An 18,163-nucleotide genomic window follows, 5' to 3' on the forward strand; every position below is an offset into this window, starting at 1 on the left:
GAACGAATAACGACAAATGAATGACTAGAAACTAGAAAAATCTTACGTGGGGCAGACCTATTGAATACCCTCTAGACATCTCTGTTAAAGTTTTAAAGCATTTTATATGCGTTTGCATAAATTCTTCTTTCAGAACGGTCCGTAATGGAGATATGTTTATTATTATTATTATGTACATATATAGTTAAGTCAACTTCCTCTGGAATTAAGTTATAATAACTAATAAACTGTTTTGCCTATACAGTAGTCAACATTTGAAGTGGTTTAAACCTTTCTTTTTTCTAAAACCAGTGTCCTAAAACCTGTTCTGCACGTTTGAAACCCTCACAGACACCGTCCATATGAAAAATCAAGAGATTCACACCTTTATTTCGACCCCCACAAGCTGTACAGAACTACTTTGAGTGCTTGAAGTAAATTATCATAAGAACAATGGCAAGATATGAGACTTATAATACATTAAGATGATAATATAATAGCATAACCATGAGAAATATAATTCACTGTAAAAGTGGATGCAACGTGTTCTTTGTGTTATAAATAATCATCCTCTTAAAAGCTGTAACCACATATGTTAATATTATAATATATGAAAACGTATGATTATTCATGAGATGATGCAACATTCTATTTCTTTAATGCAGTATGCATTCATTTTAATGCTTTAAGAATACCCTTGTAATGTATTTTTTACCATTATTCTTTATGATGATACATTGTGCTTCAGGGTTTGTATATGTATATCCAATATATTTGAAATAATATGATTCATCATACTTTAGCACATTTTTGACTGAAACAGTAATAATTTTGCACAAATACAAACAAAAGTAATGTACACGTTGATAACATTAAATTGTCATTACCTTCTGCTTCAGTTAGTTCACCTGGTGAAGTGAAAACAGAACAGATAGATTCAGAGCTATAACCAACTCCCTTGTATAAAAAAAATAAAAATAAAATAAAAAAATTGTATAGGCATTTTATGCTTGACAAAACTGCATTCTATTACTTCTTAAAATAATTTGGTAACACTTTATTTCGATAGTCCACTTTAGATATTCTACTAACAGTAAGTAACTTTGCAACTTCATGTCAACAAGCAGTTAGTAGATTATTAGTAGACTGTCTGCTTAATATCTTCGAACACTTTCTTTGTCTTACACTTAACACTAAACCTAAAGCTACCCTAACAGTCTACTCAGAGTTAATAGACATGTAGTTGCAAATTAATGAGAATAAGTTGACATGTAGATGCAAAGTTATTTATAGTTAATAGAATGTCTAAAGTGGACTATTGAATTAAAGCGTAACCAATAATTGTATTATTTTCATCAGTTGTTGTTATCATTATTGTCATATTTAATATCTGATTTGTGACTCACTGGCAAGAAAAGTCAGCAGTGCAATAACATGTAACGGGACAGGTCTCCCCATCCTTTTGTTGGTCTGTCACAATCTATTCTGCAAAAGACACACACACACACACACGACATAGTTTTTGTCAGCATTACAAGATACATAGATAGATAGATAGATAGATAGAAACTTTTTAAAATCTTACCGAATATCCAAAAATTATTTTTTTGACGTTTCTGAAGAACAAATAGTCTCCTGAAGTTTTTGCAGTACAAATTTTCAATGTTATTGTGTCTGTATTTATACCCCAATGTTTGGGGTGTGGTTTGTTTGTTTGGTGTGTTTTTGACCTTTTGCTTTGAACTATTGCTTTGATCTTTTTTTAAAGTCCTCATAAATTATGATGTCTGTGAGGACTTTGGGGACATTTTTATTATTTTTATTTATTATTGATCTTAAATGTTTATGATGTTATGAATGAATTGGTTATGATGTTAGATTCTAAATTTCAGAAAAAAAAAATATATTTTTAATGAATTTATAAAACAGTGCTTGTTACAAATATTTAATGCAGGTTTGTAAAGTTAAAAATGTGTGAAGACAACAGAAATGTGTATTTATACTGAAATATTTACCTTTTTATGTTACTGATGATAAATACAATCCATACAAAATTTGTTTACACTGTGTGTAACAATCTGTATAAATAAAAAAAAAAAAAAAAAAAAAGGATAAATAAAATAAATGAGAAAAAAAAATACTTTAAGTGTTTCATTTACACAAAACGACAATTTATATAAAATTTGTAGGACCAACAGGATTTTTTTTCTTTCTTTAATTTTTCTTCTCGGTAGTACATCAAACCTGTCCTGTGATGGCCTAATCACCTGTAAAGAGTGTTTCTGTGCCTTGGCACTTAGATGGATGTCTGAACATGGTGAATTGATAACCTTAAAATGCATGGCTTATTATATATATATATATATATATATATATATATATATATATATATATATATATATATATATATATATATATATATATATATATATATATATAGCCTGCAGCTTGAAATATCAGGTTTTGGACATATTTTATAATCCTTATTGGCATGTTTACAGTCTGCTACATCACATTTTTGAGCTGGATTCTTTCATTGTTGGCCTCACAATGCTCCTAACTGGTTTGCTTAAAGATATAGTTAAAAAACAAACAAACAAAAGAAAAAAAACCTTTTCCTTAGGGCATGAATGAAGTTAAACTGGAAATGCAACGTAATTATGTGTATGTATTTGTAAGTGTGGCTCTAACACACGCACGTTTACTTACGTTTGCACAGACACTGAAATGTATATTGACATATGGACAGCAACTAAAAGCACAATACTGATGTAGTAACAGCATCTTATTTACATATGGATTAATCCTTATGAATACTGAAATCGTGGCATTAACATTTTGATTATATTGTAAGTTTTCATATCATGACATTATATTTTCAGTCACATATATTAAATGCATTTTACTTTACTATACTTTATTTAATATGATATAATAACATTACTGTCAGACTCTGTTCCCGTCTTGTGTACTGTTTACCTCCCCTCATGTGCTCCATGACCCAGTTTTCCATCATGTTAAATTATTATTATTTGTTCCAGGTTTGTCTAGTTAATTATCCTTGTTTCCCTGTGTACATAAGTTCTTGTCAGTTCGATTTGTTTCTGTTGGGTCTTAAATTCCATCTCCATGTGATATATTGTGTTGAAAAAATAAAGGGCCCTATTTTAACAATCTAAACACAAAGTGTGTAAAGCGCAAGGCGCAGGTGCACACAGGGCGTGTCCAAATCCACTTTTGCTATTTTAACGACGGAAAAAACCCAGGCGTATGGTCTAAATGGATTGTCCCTATTCATTATCAGAGTCTCATCTTCTATTCCCTTTAAGAGCCAGTTGCACTAGTGCCATGATGGATTTGCTATTAAGAAGGCCGAATTTGGCAAGCTCAAAGAATTATATATCATACAAAAAAATTCTTATGCAATGCAATTAGAGCTGGGATAAACGATTATTTTTTTAAACGATTAATCTAGCGATTATTTTTTCGATGCATCGATTAATCTAACGATTAATTTTTTCAGACCGATTCGATTTCGATTATCTCCCCATTAATTGACTACTAACAATTTATACATGTTGATTTACATATCTGAATAAAAAAAAGGAATTCCTTAACATTGCAATATATGTTTATTTCTCTTAAAATTACAAAATAAAAGACTGACTAAGAATGCATTACTTTGCACTTGTATAGAGATAGCATTCAATAAAACCTTGAAGCCTTGAAAACGCATAGCTTACTGAAACAAGCTTACTGAGAGCGTCTGTGCCAAGGGTGCCCTCGGCCAGGGAATAAAACAACTGGCAGTGGGAATTTTCTGGAGATGCAAACAGGTCTACCCGAGCAGCTCCAAAGCATTCCCAAATCAGCTGAACCGACTGGGGGTGGAGTCTCCATTCCACGGGGCGAGACTGTTGCTCAAAGCTAAAAGCTCATCGGCTGCACAATTGAGCCTGTCTGGCATGTAAATGGCACAAAGCGACCTCAGGTGACTCCACAAGAGGAAATGGTGAGACCAGAATGTGCTTGCCCTTCAGCAGGGCCCTGAAGCGGTGCAGAGCAAGCCATACTGCTAGCAACTTGAGGCAATTGACGTGCCATTGAAGTCAGGGTCCTGTCCAGGAACCTGGCGCAAAATGCCGGTTGCACATGGCACCCCAGCCTGTGGCAGAGGCTTCTGTTGACACCACAACATTGCTGGACACTGGTTCTAGGGCAATGCCAACCCATAGAAACGAGAGGTCTGTGGAGATGGAGAAGATGCGGGGAGACAGGGCCAACCCAAATGGGAGAACCTTGTACTGATACGCTGGCCCTTCGAAAGCAAACCAAAGAAGCGATTAGTGTCGAGGAAGAATGTAGACATGAAAGTACGCATCCTTCAGGTCGATTGCTGCAAACAATCCAACGGACAAATACATCTGAAAATGCGCTTGGGCATAAGCATCTTGAATGGAAGTCTTTGAAGAGCTCTGTTCAAGACATGCAAGTCCAGGATTGGCCTTAACCCACCTGTTTTTCTTGGGTACCATGAAGTAGGGGCTGTAAAAGCCGCACTTCGTGTCAGCTGGAGGGACCGGCTCTACCTTCTTGCGCATGACAGGAGCAATCTTGCCCACCATTGTAATACAAACACCCCAGAAACTGGCAAGGGGAGAGGGGAACAAGCGCGGCGAGGAAGCACGTCGCCAACTGTCGTCATTGGCCTCTTGGGACCAGGAGGTAGAGGAAACAGCTATTTTAGTGAAGATTTGGGTGGAACAATAAGAAAACTAGAGCAAAGGATTCTCCCCTGGCCCTCCTCCGGGGGAAGGATTGGGCTTGCTACCATCTCCTGATGACCTGACATCCCCAACTCCAGGTCGCCCGTCTCAGGAATGGCACTTGGCCTGACGCTTGGCAGGTTTAGGGACAGAGACAAGGGGGAATGCTGCTGTTGTGGCCGAGCGGGAGTGGAGGAGACCACGGAGGGTGCCCTCAGCGATGAGCAGGCTGAGGTGTCTCCGCCAGCAGCAGTGTGGAGGCAGCAGCTGGTTACTGTGGCAGGATGTGTTTGATGGCCCGGGAAAGAATGGCCGTCAGCTCGGGATCAGACTCGGGCAACGCTGGCACTCCCGAGGGAGTCAACGCAGCCAAATCGTCATCTCCTGAGGACTCAAGGCCACCTTGTGATGCGGTGATTGGCATTAATTCTTTTTCTGAGCCCAGAAAGAGATGTCAGGAGCCTGAGAGGATCCAGCAAACTCATCCGGAAACTCAACAGGCTGCAACGTTTGTGAGTGGGGTGTGGCCCTAGGAGGCTGGCTCGTCAGGGGAGACCACACGGTAATCCTTAGATCACCCTGGCCACCAGCCGAAGTAGCCCTCTTATGAGAAGAGGAGCTAGAATGGGGTGTGGCAGAGGGGACTCTATACCTTTTAAGGTAATGGAGTCTCGGTCTTAATGTCGAGATGGCCATGTTCCCGCAATGAGAACGAGTCATCGACTAACGCAGTCTTGGCGTGCTTTCACAAGGTGCCATACAGTATATCGACCACACCCAGAAACACATGGGCAGAATGACATCTTTAAAAAGATGCAAACTCTTACTCTCTTAGAAAAAAGAAAAAGCTCTTTCAGTGGTGCTGAAGCACTCAGGGGAACGTGGGAGCTGAATGGAAGAAGCCCAGATGAACCGCGCCATCACACACAAACACCAGCTGACTCGCTTGATTACACTCAGGTGAAAGCAGCAAGTGTTGTGCTCGGCTCCGAAGCGAAAGCATGAATGCGAGTTGCTCGCGCTGCTCCTTATATACCCACACAGTGTGGCAGAGCTCGCGATGCTAATCCCGCAGACCAAAGTACACTGTGTACCATTGGCTCATTTTGTTACCACTCGAAGGTAATTGAGCTCTCGGGCGAGACCCCATTCATCAGTAGAATGTAAACGACTGAAAGGGAACAAAAAGGAGCCCCTACCAAGTATTGAGTACATATACAGTAAATTAACATACTTTTCAGAAGGCAAACAATTCACTATTTTTTTTTTATTGGTCTTATGAACTATTCTAATTTGTTGTGATAGTGAATTGTTGGGTTTTTGTTAAATGTTACCCAAAATCATCACAATTAAGACGTAAACTACCTCAGTCGGTGACCCATGAGAGTAATAAACAAGATCCATGGATTGACTTCCCACCCACTTAGCAGAACTAGACTGAAATTCCTAAGGGGACTTATCTTTATGTCAGAAAATGGCGCAAGAACTGTCTTTTAATGAACTTAAAAGGACTTATAAATGAATATCAGTCCATTGCTTAACTCCATATTCATTTATATGTAACCCACACATTTGACCATCATGTTTATAATCCCTTATTGTGTATGTCGTTTAATAACTATTGGATAGCTTAGGGTTTCATATTCATGTTTTGTATGTTTGTGTTTCAATCTGCTTGCTTGAAATGTTTCTGACCATGAGTTATTTGTCACATCATATATATCATATTCTTGTTATAGGAATCATGTCTAAAATTATACCCTGTAAGAGCGGGAAAATTCGGACCACATGCTTTAAGTAGAGTTGTTCCGATTCCGATACTAGTATCGGAAATATCTCCGATACCACAACAAATTCTGGCATCGGCATCGGCGAGTACATGAACCCATATACCGATCCGATACCATTTTCTTAAAAAATACCTAGTTATGACCGCAAGCTTTGCCTAACTGCTGCACGGTTCTTCTTCGCTGCTCAAAATGCATTGAAAACACAGGAAGTTGTGCTGTGTTGCCACAAGCAACCCCTGTTTAGAGCAGCGAAGAAGAAATGAAAACGCGTTAGCAGCCCTGATCTATATATGACTGGATCACTCATCACATTCTAAACTGCCAAAAGACAGTGAAGCCGCTTCTATATTATAGATCAGTGGTTAGCAGTATGTCTCTGTAGTACCGGTAGTTACAGACTCTCAAGTATATTCAGTACCGGCAGCTGCGTTCAGTCGCTTCCGTGTAAGTCAAAGCGCAGGGCTCCAGACAGTAGCCGAATATATACTAGTGTCTGTGAATATTAAACTGCAAAATACTATTTAAATATTACTCCCGCAAAATCTACATCTCTGTGGGTGACTGGCACAGATGCGCGAGAGCTCGCTGTTTTGTAGTCTCTGCTGTGTGTCATGAGGACACGAACGCATAAACCGTCACTTCATGAGAATTTACCGTTTCATTTGAGAATACTGTCATATCATAAACACAGACACTCAAAGATCTTCATGGCAGCCCATTAAAATAAATGTTTGGTTTACATGAGTAAATTGACAATATATAAAGCTACTGTTGTAGCCTACAGTAATAATAATACGTCTCTATAATAATAATAATTATGCCTAGATGGTTGCTTGTTTTTTACTTGTTTTGTTGTAAAGAGATTATCTGATTAATAGATCTTTTTTTATATTCCTAGACTTATTTGTTGCAGTTTTTTTATACAGTTATATTGTAAAACTTAAATACCTTTTTTAGTTTGCGGTGTTAGATTTTTGGCTGCATTTGAAGTTCTTTTTTGCATATGAAAATAAATAATACTGTCAAATTCATGTTAGATAATAAAAATACTGTAATAAATACAGTAGTTCACCATGTATTTGTTCATGTTTTATTGAGGGATCTGTCTGAAGCACACCATAAAAAGAATTCTAGCAATTTACACAGGGCTAGTAGTATATACAGCTGTATATACAGATACACACCCAGGTATCGGATCAGTACTCGGTATCGGCCGATACCCTGAGCCCAGGTATCGGAATCGGTATCGGGAAGAGAAAAAGGGTATCGGAACATCTCTAGCTTTAAGATTAGATTTATGATACCCCGAGAAAAGACAATATGTAATTGGTCAAGACAACATTTGAGGTGTGGCCAAAATGCAAGTTTAAATATTTAGGACGCCATCAAATTCTGCTTTTAGCTGTTAGCGTTTGCTTTTCAGCCGCTGCTTTTAGTCATGACTTTTAGCTTTCTTTGAGTGCTGTTCCAGCGTGCTTCAGCCTGCATGCCTGCTGCTACTTAGCCACGATGAGAAGAAACACCACCTAGTCTCATCAAACTTTACTTCTGTTCTTTTACTTTATTTTCTTTTCTTTTACGTTGAGAGTTTCTTGTTCTGAGATAAGTTTTGTAACAACGTGCCTCCGAGTCTGACCTTGAGTGCCCGTTCAACCTCAACCAGCCCACACAGCTCCGCGTCTTCAGCCAACGCCCAACCACGGTCTTCCCAAGACGTCACTTCAACGACTACTGAACTTCCAGCCAATCAGCAACATCGGGAAACCCCCATTCAACGACAACAAAGGGAACCCCTTTACAGAGGCGACAAAAGTATCCTCCAGACTCTGATCTGTGCTGGTGTATCTAATGTAATTTTAACCTCATTGAGGAACTCAGTGCAAGGGTTAATTAAGTGATTGATGGCTGTTCATGTCTATGCAGTGCCCGACAAGTTTGCAACTTTTGTCTGTAAACTCAAATTTACCGATACACACGTGGGCTATCCTCTACACCTACAAATTCTGTTGTCACAGATGCTCAGTTATTTTGCACCAAAGATACCTTCATACATTCTTAAACACTCCTTAATAAAATTATGCGCCTTACACCATAATATAAATTAAAACGTACAATGCCAAAACAAATGCAAGTTAGATTCATGCTATGAAAAAAAAAAATTTGCTGTTCCAGTTTTTATTCACATTTTTTATAGTTTATGACTGCAATGCAAGTGACTGGCTACAATGCCAAATCACGTGCAAACTTTTTACAGACTTCAGACTAAAGAACTTGAACACAAATAAGTATGGGATCATTTGAGTATCATTTGAGTATGAGTCTTGGTCATTAGACCCACAGTGCAGTGCAGAGTAACACAGTGCAGTGCAGAGTAACAAGTTGTTTCAAAAGTTCTAAATGAATAGAAACATTTTTTTAAATTGCTTGAATGTTGGCGCCACAAGTAGGGTAAACTGGATCTAAAAAATTAATGGTCGCAAATATTTTCTTTCTTCTGTAAATGTGTAATAATGTTTACGTTTTAGATGTTTCAATACACTCAAAATGCATGTTTCAGCATCAATAAATTAATATTGGTAGGTGCTAAGCAATAATAGTCATATTAGCAGACCCAGCTGAAATATTTGTATGCACCCCATTTTAGCCTGTAGCCTATTCAACAATTCTATTAAATTAAAGTTTATTTGTATATCGCTTTTTATGACACAAATCATTACAAAGCAACTTTACAAAAAAAAATAAATGTTTCTAAAATAATTCGTAGTAGCTTATAAGTGGCTGCCAGTTTGTGAGCATATGACAGGATTTTTCAGAATAATTAATACAAGATGTAGTCAGCCAGACCATGAACATTATTAACAGCAATTATTATATTATGCAGTCACGCTGGTAGCAACATTTGTTAGTTCTGTTTGTTGAGTCAGGGTTAGCATCATCTGGGGTCAGCATCCTCTCTTCTCAGTTGTTCTGGATCCAGACTGGAGCTTGTGTAAATCCTGTGGCAAAACAGAGAAACAAATAGAGACATCATTAACATAGCTGCTGTTCCAACAAAGTAAAATTAATTAGATTAACCCGAGCTAAAGAATAAGAATGCGAATTTGATCAGATGCAAATGCAGTCACAATTTAAGAGATGCATTATTTGAATGCTTGGTTAAAGAGATGGGTTTTTTTTTTTAGATTTAAACAGAGAGAGTGTGTCTGAACCCTGAACATTAACAGGAAGGTTAATCCTGAGTTTGGGAGCCAAATGGGAAAAAGCTTTACCTCCTTTTGTGGACTTTGTATCTTAGGAATTACCAATAGTCCAGCATTTTTTTTACCTTTATCTTTACCTTTATCTTTATCTTTATCTTTATCATCTTTATCAGTGATACGATGGAGATGCTGTAGAATCTACATCTGCTATTGTATTTCAAATGTTATCTATTTCATCAGTGAAGAAATTCAGTCATTACTATTAAACGTTGATGGAATATTTGAATCAGGTGGCATCTGGTTATTTGTTAATTTAGGCACTGTGCTAAATAAAAACCTTGGACTGTTTTGGATATTTTCAATGAGTTGGTGGATATGCTCTGCCCTGGCAGTTTTTAGAGCCTGTCTATAGTTGGACATACTGTTTTTCCACACATTTTTTTTTTCTCCATAAAGACTACAAGTTTTTTTTTTTTTTTTTTTTTCTTGAAAGAGTGTTATACCATGGCACAGTACGTTTTTCTCTAACCTTTTTTAACTTGATGGGGGCAATGGCTTCTAATGTATTAGAGAAAATAGTGTCCATGTTGCCAGTCAGTTCGTCTAATTCATGTGTATTTTTGGGTACAAAATAGCAGTTGAGATAAATCAGGCAGGTTATTTGCGAATCTTTCTTTGGTGGCTGGAACAATAGTTCTGCCCAGACGGTAACACTGAGCCATATAGTTAATATCAGTTATACGCAGCATGCACGATACAAGGAAATGATCGGTAACATTATCACTTTGAGGTACTATATATATATATATATATATATATATATATATATATATATATATATATATATATATATATATATATATATATCTCAGTAAGATAGATTCCAAGTGATATAATTAAATCTAGTGTATGATTAAAACGATGAATGGGCCCAGTGACATTTTGCTTCACTCCAAAATAGTTTATCAGATAAGTAAATGCAAGTCCTAATGCATCATTTGAATTATCAACATGAATATTAAAATCTCCCATGATTAGCGCTTTATCAACTGTAACTAGAAGGTCTGAGAGGAAATCTGCATATTATTTTAAGAATTCTGTATATGGCCCTGGTGGTCTATACACATTAGCCAGAGCAAGAGATACATTAGATTAATTTTGCAAGCAGAAGTATTTCGAATGAGTGAACCTGTGTCCTGTTTTTTTGGGTAACATTGAGAATATCACTATATATTGTTGCAACACCTCCGCCACGACCAGTCTGATGAACCTTATGCTTATAACAGTAGTTTGGTGGAGTAGACTCATTTAGACCAATATAATAATTTGGTTTCAGCCAGGTTTCAGTCAAGCAGAGTACATCAAAACTGTTATCTGTGATAATTTAATTTACAATAACTGCTTTTGGTGTGAGTGATCTAATATTTATGAGCCCAAACTTTAAAAATAGTTTTTGTTCATTTACTTAATTTTTTTCTGGTTTAATCACGATAAGATTTTTTCTAGATCCTACATTAATATTTTCACCTCATTATTCGGGGAAAAGACACAGTCTTAATAGATTGGAAAGTGCAAGTACTTCTATCATTTGAGCGTGTAGAACAAAAGTCATCATAATAGTTATTTGAGAATTGGCTTACTAGTCATATGGAATGAAGTGTCCTGGAGATGTTGTCAGAGAGCAGCTCCACCTCGACTCTGCTGGAGTGCAAGCAATAAGCGCGAAAAAGCCTAGGATGCTCCCAGAAAAGATTCCAATTATTAACAAATAGCAGTTTCTGTTCTTTACACCATGACAACAACCATTAATTTAAAGCAACAAGTCTACTGAAACTTTCGTGTCCTCGACGATACACGGGCAGTGGTCCTGACACGATGATCATCACCACGGGCATCGTGCTGTGAACAGTGTTGATCAGGTTCCTGAAGTTCCTCTTCAGCATCTCCGTCTGCCGCAGCATGGTGTTGTTAAACCCGGCATGAATCACGACTGCTCTGGGGCTCTCGTCGGCCTTCAGGATTGCAGGTATCTGCGCAGAAAAATCGAGAACACGAGCACCAGGGAAACAGTGAGTGTGCACTTTACCTTCGACTAACGTAGCATGGATGTGTCGGAAGATGGAGGGGACCGAAGCGGTTTCCAGGTGGAGATCTCGAAGACCAGAGGGGGAGAAGTCATTGCCCAGGGTCTGGCTCGCGTAGTTCGCTGCAGATGCCCCCACTTCAGATGAGTGAAGGACATCTGGGAAGATCGTGTCCTGGGTACTTCGGCCTGTGCAGAGAAACACACGGAGTAGATGGTTAGCGGAAACCACACTGCCGATGCTAATGGGCAATAAGCTAATAGTAGTGATAACGAGGCACTCTGATTATTTTTGTTATAGAATATGATATTCACAAGTTATAGAAACATAAATTATGGTGTATAAAATAGATTTTTAAGATAAAAAAAATAATATAGTGACGGAGCTCAAACGCAGTACACACGACAACAACAAACAGAAAGTTACCCGTCTAAGCTGTGTCCACTACACACACACGCACACCCTGGTTTCCAATTTTTGGGAGGACATTTCATAGACATAATGGTTCCCATTCAGGAACTCAAGCTGTGTCGAGACACATTGGGAATGCTCTGGCAAGACCATGTTCTTTAGCACGTTTGAAATCAGTCCAATGAAGTCAGACGTCAAGAGTGGGACGTCAAGAGTGGGGTAACGTGAGCAAAAAGGAAGCATAAAGGTGCATCCAGCAAATGCACATGTTAGCTTTTGCTTGTCAATGAGTGAATCTATGATGTTTGTGAGTGTGTGTCTGCATAAGCAGGAGAAACTCTATTAGAAAGAAAGCAAAATGTCGAAGTATGAAGCTTCCAACCAGGCCAGTAATACTAACATCCAGTCTGGTTGGGAAAGTTTATACAGGAGTGCTTCTCCACATGGTTATCTGCCTTCACTCTGAAGGTTTATGCGGTAGCCATAGCTGCTTACAACACCCTTTTGGTGGTCAGTCTTGGGGAAAATGCTTTGTGAAAATGCTTTTGTGTTTGTTACACATTTCCTCCGAGGTGCCCTCATGGGACCTGGAGGTGGTTCTGGAGTCTTTGTGCAATACTTCTTTCGAACACATTGAAGATATTTCTGATAAGATACTTATGCTGAAGACTATCGCTAGGCGCGTCTTTCTCCTCCTTTCCAAAGCGCTCGGACAGTTGCGCCCCTGAGGCGTCTGCCTTTGTTAAGCAACCATGACCTGCTCTCTCCATGAAGACGCGGAAATTTCAGCTCTAAAAATCGCTTGCAGTAGCTCTGCAACTAAATGGCAATCCATATACAACTATGATCAGCTGTTCCTTCATCTTGGCTGATCTTTCAACGTTGTTACGGGAAAGGATGAAGCTGATTGGTTAGTTCTTGTCACATGACCGCTGTGCGCTTGCAACATTCTGAAAAGTTGAAATGTTTTTAACTCGTTGCGGTGCGGACGCGCCTGGATAAAATCTTAAACAGTGGATTCGGTATTCGGCCGAACCCCAAAAATCTGGATTCGGTGCATCCCTAGAAAAAACAGGTGTTAATTATAGGCCCTAAAAACTCTGAATGTAATAACCTAGAACACTGTCTAATGGTGCATTCACACCAAACGCTTTAGATTACTTGCGGGATGTTTTTCACATTACTTGCGCTAAAAACATCCTTGCGAGTAAACCAACCATGGAGTGGATAAATACGAACGCTGCTTTCTGCCAAAATGCAGATGTTTCTGGGTTCACAGCACCATACAGAGGAGCACACCACTAGGTTCACCATTTTCTCCGGGAACTGCGCCTGGATGACAGCCGCTTTCAGCGCTACTTCAGGATGACGGGTGCCCAGTTTGATAACCTGCTAGCTAGGGTCACTGCTAGAATTTCACTGATGGACACCAACTACAGGCGTTCAGTCTCTGTTGTGGAGGGCCTGTACATCTGTCTCAGATGAGGGGCAGTTTTACAGTGGTTAATTTGCACTTAATTTCGATATGCAATTTCACTTATTAAATTTAATTTAATTATCAAAAGTTTTTCCTTAAAAGCATTTCTAAATTCAAATCATAATTACAACAAATGAAATATCGAGCCAAAATAACGAAGTGGTCAAATAACTGTGGGCTATGGAGTTTGGATCGATAAGCACTGTAGCAGATCAATATAATGCCATTTAACTCAATATTCACATTACTGTTATTTTTAGTGTACTATGCACTGCTCTCAGGGCAGGAGTACTTAATATTACCACAAAGACCAGCTGTTAATGAGCAGTCTGTCACGGACAGCTTGACTTCATGCTTTTTTTTTCTGCTACTAAGTGACTAATAAAATATCGGTCGACCAAGTCTCTTCTGGTCAAATAATGGTAAAAATAGATTCATAAGCTTGTTCCCCGATGAGGATCAAAAAATATCCCCACAAGATTACATTTCCTACACACACACACACACACACACATACACACAGCAATAATAATTATTCTATTCCAAGGATGTTATTTACAAAAAAGAAAAGAAAAAAGATTGAATTTACATTAGAATAACATGTCTATATTGTACAGATTCATGTAATATTTGCCCTCTTACAAACTACATACATGTGTAGCATGTGAGGCTACATTTGTAACTAATTCTTTAAACTGGTTTTGTGAGGTTACTAAATAAGTAAATCTATTTTGCTTAAGGGGGAACATTTGAACTTTATGTCATGTGAACTTGAAATTCTTTTTTGTGCAAGTATGTAAGATTAAGTTGTGAGTCATGTGTTTGTTAAATGTGCACTACGTGATCTATGTCAATTATGCTGGGGAAGCTATCCTAATTTCACTGAACGTGTGTATAATGACAACAAAGGCTTTCTTGACGCACTTGCCTTGCCCCAGACCTGTGTGGATCATCTGCCATTTCAAACAGTAGATTGATGACTAATATGAGGGAGGACAACAACTTACTGCATGATGGAGCCTAGAAAATGTCCCTTCAATTTAAAATATGGGGCAAAACACCCCCATTTGAGATTGTGTCTCATATTTACATCACCTAGAAAAGAAATATCACACGAGCAGTAAGTGCAATATCACATGAGTGCAAATGTGAAACTTCTTATATAGGGTGACCATATGAGCCATTTTCCCAGGACGCGTCCTTGCCAGGATTTCTATATTGCCTAAAACATCCAAAGTAGTTTGACCAATAACATGCAGGTATGGTACATAATCAACCAATCGTGGCATGTGAGAAGGTGAGATCAAAGCAATGCAAATACACGTACATGTTAGGTGTTTTTTTTTTCGTTCATTCAACTTGAAGCGTCGCTGCGCAACGATCATTGTATAACACCATAGTACCAAGAGAGTGATTTTAATCCATAAGGAGCCGTCTGCTCTGCTCTCTATAGCTTTTATGAATGTCATATAATGATGGATCTGGACAGCACAAACAGTCAAAATCTGGATATTTTAGGCAATATAAAAACCCAGCAAGGACACGTCCTGGGAAAATGGCTCATATGGTCACCCTAATCTTATACAACAGTTCATTAAGAAGTTAGTATTGTGTTATATTTGCATCCAAGGAAACGGCACACTGTCTGCTCCAGTTTTCCCTTACACAACATGCTCCGCTTGGGCTGGCTGCCATGGTGCAGAGATGGTCAAGGCTTCATCAGTATGCTTTTCCAACAGTCGCTCTGCTCCCAGAAGTTGTGGAGAGAGTACGGCAGGACAGGGTCTGTCCTCTGTTAGTAACCCCATTCTGGCCAGCCTGAGTATTCTTCTCAGACCTTGTGTTCCTTCTTGACCGCTATTTGGAGGGACCTCCTCTATCAGATAGAGGACACCGTACTTCAACCCTGCCTGGAGTTATGGAAGCTGTGGATGTGGACTCTGAGGGGGCACATCTCGTAGCATCCAGTCTCTTAAGTGATGTTGTTGAGACCATACTGCATTCCAGAGCTCCCGCCACAAGGAAATGTGGCAGCAATAGTACCTTATCATGCCCCTCTAGGTGGTCAGTCATTGGGAAGAACCCCACTCATTCTTTGTTTCCTCTGCAGAATCTTGAGGCTGAGACTAGAGCAGCACATCAAGGTGCACTCTCCATGTCCTGGTGGTGTTTTTGGTTCTATAACCTGGACCTGGCTTTTACCCCAGGATCCCTCTTGTCTTGATGTGCTTGCCAGATACACACCAGACAGGGACTTGGTAATGTGGTGCAGTGGGTATTCTCGTTCTGAAAATGTTTCGATGCAATGTAAAGTTCCCTTTAGGGTCCCACGGTAACACATGTAACACGAGATGTTCTGTAGTAAATTGTAGGTGTTTTATTTTGTTCTTTCTCCAAAATTGAGCAAACTTCAGTGTTTGTAGCTTCAGTCACTCAGCATATCTGTGTACATATATTGAGTCAAGCATATCTGTGACCATTGAATGCACATTGTACGTTTTTTACATAGAGAAAATGGCATACTGTATTTTTTTTTCAACAAATGTTTATTTGCAAACTCTCCATTACATTGCTCAAAAAACAGAAAAAAGAAACATATAATCCAAAGAGGTTGTTTAAACAGGAATTTTCAAAGTAAACATTCTTTCAATCTTCTCTTTTTCTGAGACATGTCCACAAGTCTTTCATCTGAGGTCCAAGTCAAGTCTGAAGTCTTTAAGCTGGAGTCCCGAGTCAAGTCTGGAGTCTTTCGTCATAAGTTAGAGTTGAGTCTGGAGTCATTTCATTAATTGTTCCAAATAAATTATTATGCTTAAAAATATATATTTACAATAATTTCCTTAAAAGACAAAATATGTTTCAGGGATACTACTAAGATTAAAGCTAAACTAGAGGCAAGTCACCTTTATTTATATAGCATTTATACAATACAGATTGTGTTAAAGCAGCTTTACTGTGTTAGTTTGTCAAAGAATTAAGAGGACATTAACAAAGAGTATTTAGCCACGTTATGCCCCTCAGAAAGATCCTGCTGGCGAGGTAGTACTTTTTGAAAGTTCCGGAACTTTCGGGGGCGGGACTTGGGTGCTAAACATGCTGATTGGTTGAGTTCATACACCTTTTATTTGGAAACTTTTTTAAAATATTACTGTTATTGTGTCATGAAATCAAAATTTACAAGTATTTCAGGCAAGAATGTAGTTGTTTAAAACTCCAATCTGTGGTTTATTTATAAAGACAGTGCCTATTTAAAAATGTGTATTGCCGATTTCGAAGACGGTGAGCTCCATGCGATCAGCGGGAGCTCAAAGCTCATGTATCCGCCGAGAGCAGCCTCACCTCGGCTAGTCCTTCTGGTATGTGCCGCTGGCTCTGATGTCTCTGTGTGCCGCTGGCTCACATTTCCCTGAACTCAGTACATTTCTGCAGCTATTATTATGCTCAAATGAAAACGAAAGGAGGCAGTGGTGTTTGATATCCTATTTCTTTTTATTGTAAACATACAGTGAGGAAAATTTCAGTAGCCAAGACGAGCTGACTGATGTTATCAAGTACGCCTGCTGTTTGCAGTATTACCTGATCTGCCCACGGACATCACACTCCAGAGTCAAATGCGCAAATTCCGAACTACCGAAGATGCAAGTCTGAAATCAGTATACTTTGTAGTGATAAACGCGTGCAGACCTACGTCATCAGTCTATTTGCCTAGTCTTCCCAGTACTTTAGACCGTGGTGGAAACGCAGAAAGCAACAGGTCTAGGGAGAAAAGTTCCTGGGAAAAAGTTCCTGGTACAAATGTTCTGGGCAATATCGGTGGAGACACGGCATATGTTAATGTAGTCTCTAGGTGATGATCCACCATCTGTTCTGGATGCAGACTGGATCTGGGTGGCTGCGGGGACCTCGGAATAAGATTAAAAAAAAAAAAACTACATTAGTGTATAAGCCATTCTGCTTGTGATTTAGCGAGTACATCAGGTGTTATAGGAAGTGTTCCTGGTTGATTGTGCTAGGTGGAAGTCCAGCCAGAAGAGCACTGCAGTAGTCCAGCCTAGAAATGACAAGGGCCTGGACAAGAAGTTGTGCAGCATGCTCCATTAGAAAGGGCCTGATCTTTCTGATGTTGTGCAATGCAAACCTGCAGGATTGAGCAGTCTTTGCAGTGTGGTCTTTGAAGGTCAGGGTTTTTTAACACAAGGAAAGTAATGAGAGGAAAGGAAACAGGTGGGGATTAATCAATTAACAAAATGAGGAACGGAACATGACCAGATAGGGATAACACAAAAGGAACAGAATTCCATGACTGTGACAGTATTAAACACAGCATTAAGATCAAGTAGCACTCATAGAGAACTACAACCATGATCGGATGACAAAAGAGGTCATTTGTAACTCTGATGAGAGCAGTCTCAGTACTATGATATGGTCTAAATCCTAACTGGAAATCCTCACAGAT

The sequence above is a fragment of the Carassius gibelio genome, chromosome B23 (genome assembly GCF_023724105.1).
Source record: "Carassius gibelio isolate Cgi1373 ecotype wild population from Czech Republic chromosome B23, carGib1.2-hapl.c, whole genome shotgun sequence".
Taxonomy (NCBI): Eukaryota; Metazoa; Chordata; class Actinopteri; order Cypriniformes; family Cyprinidae; genus Carassius; species Carassius gibelio.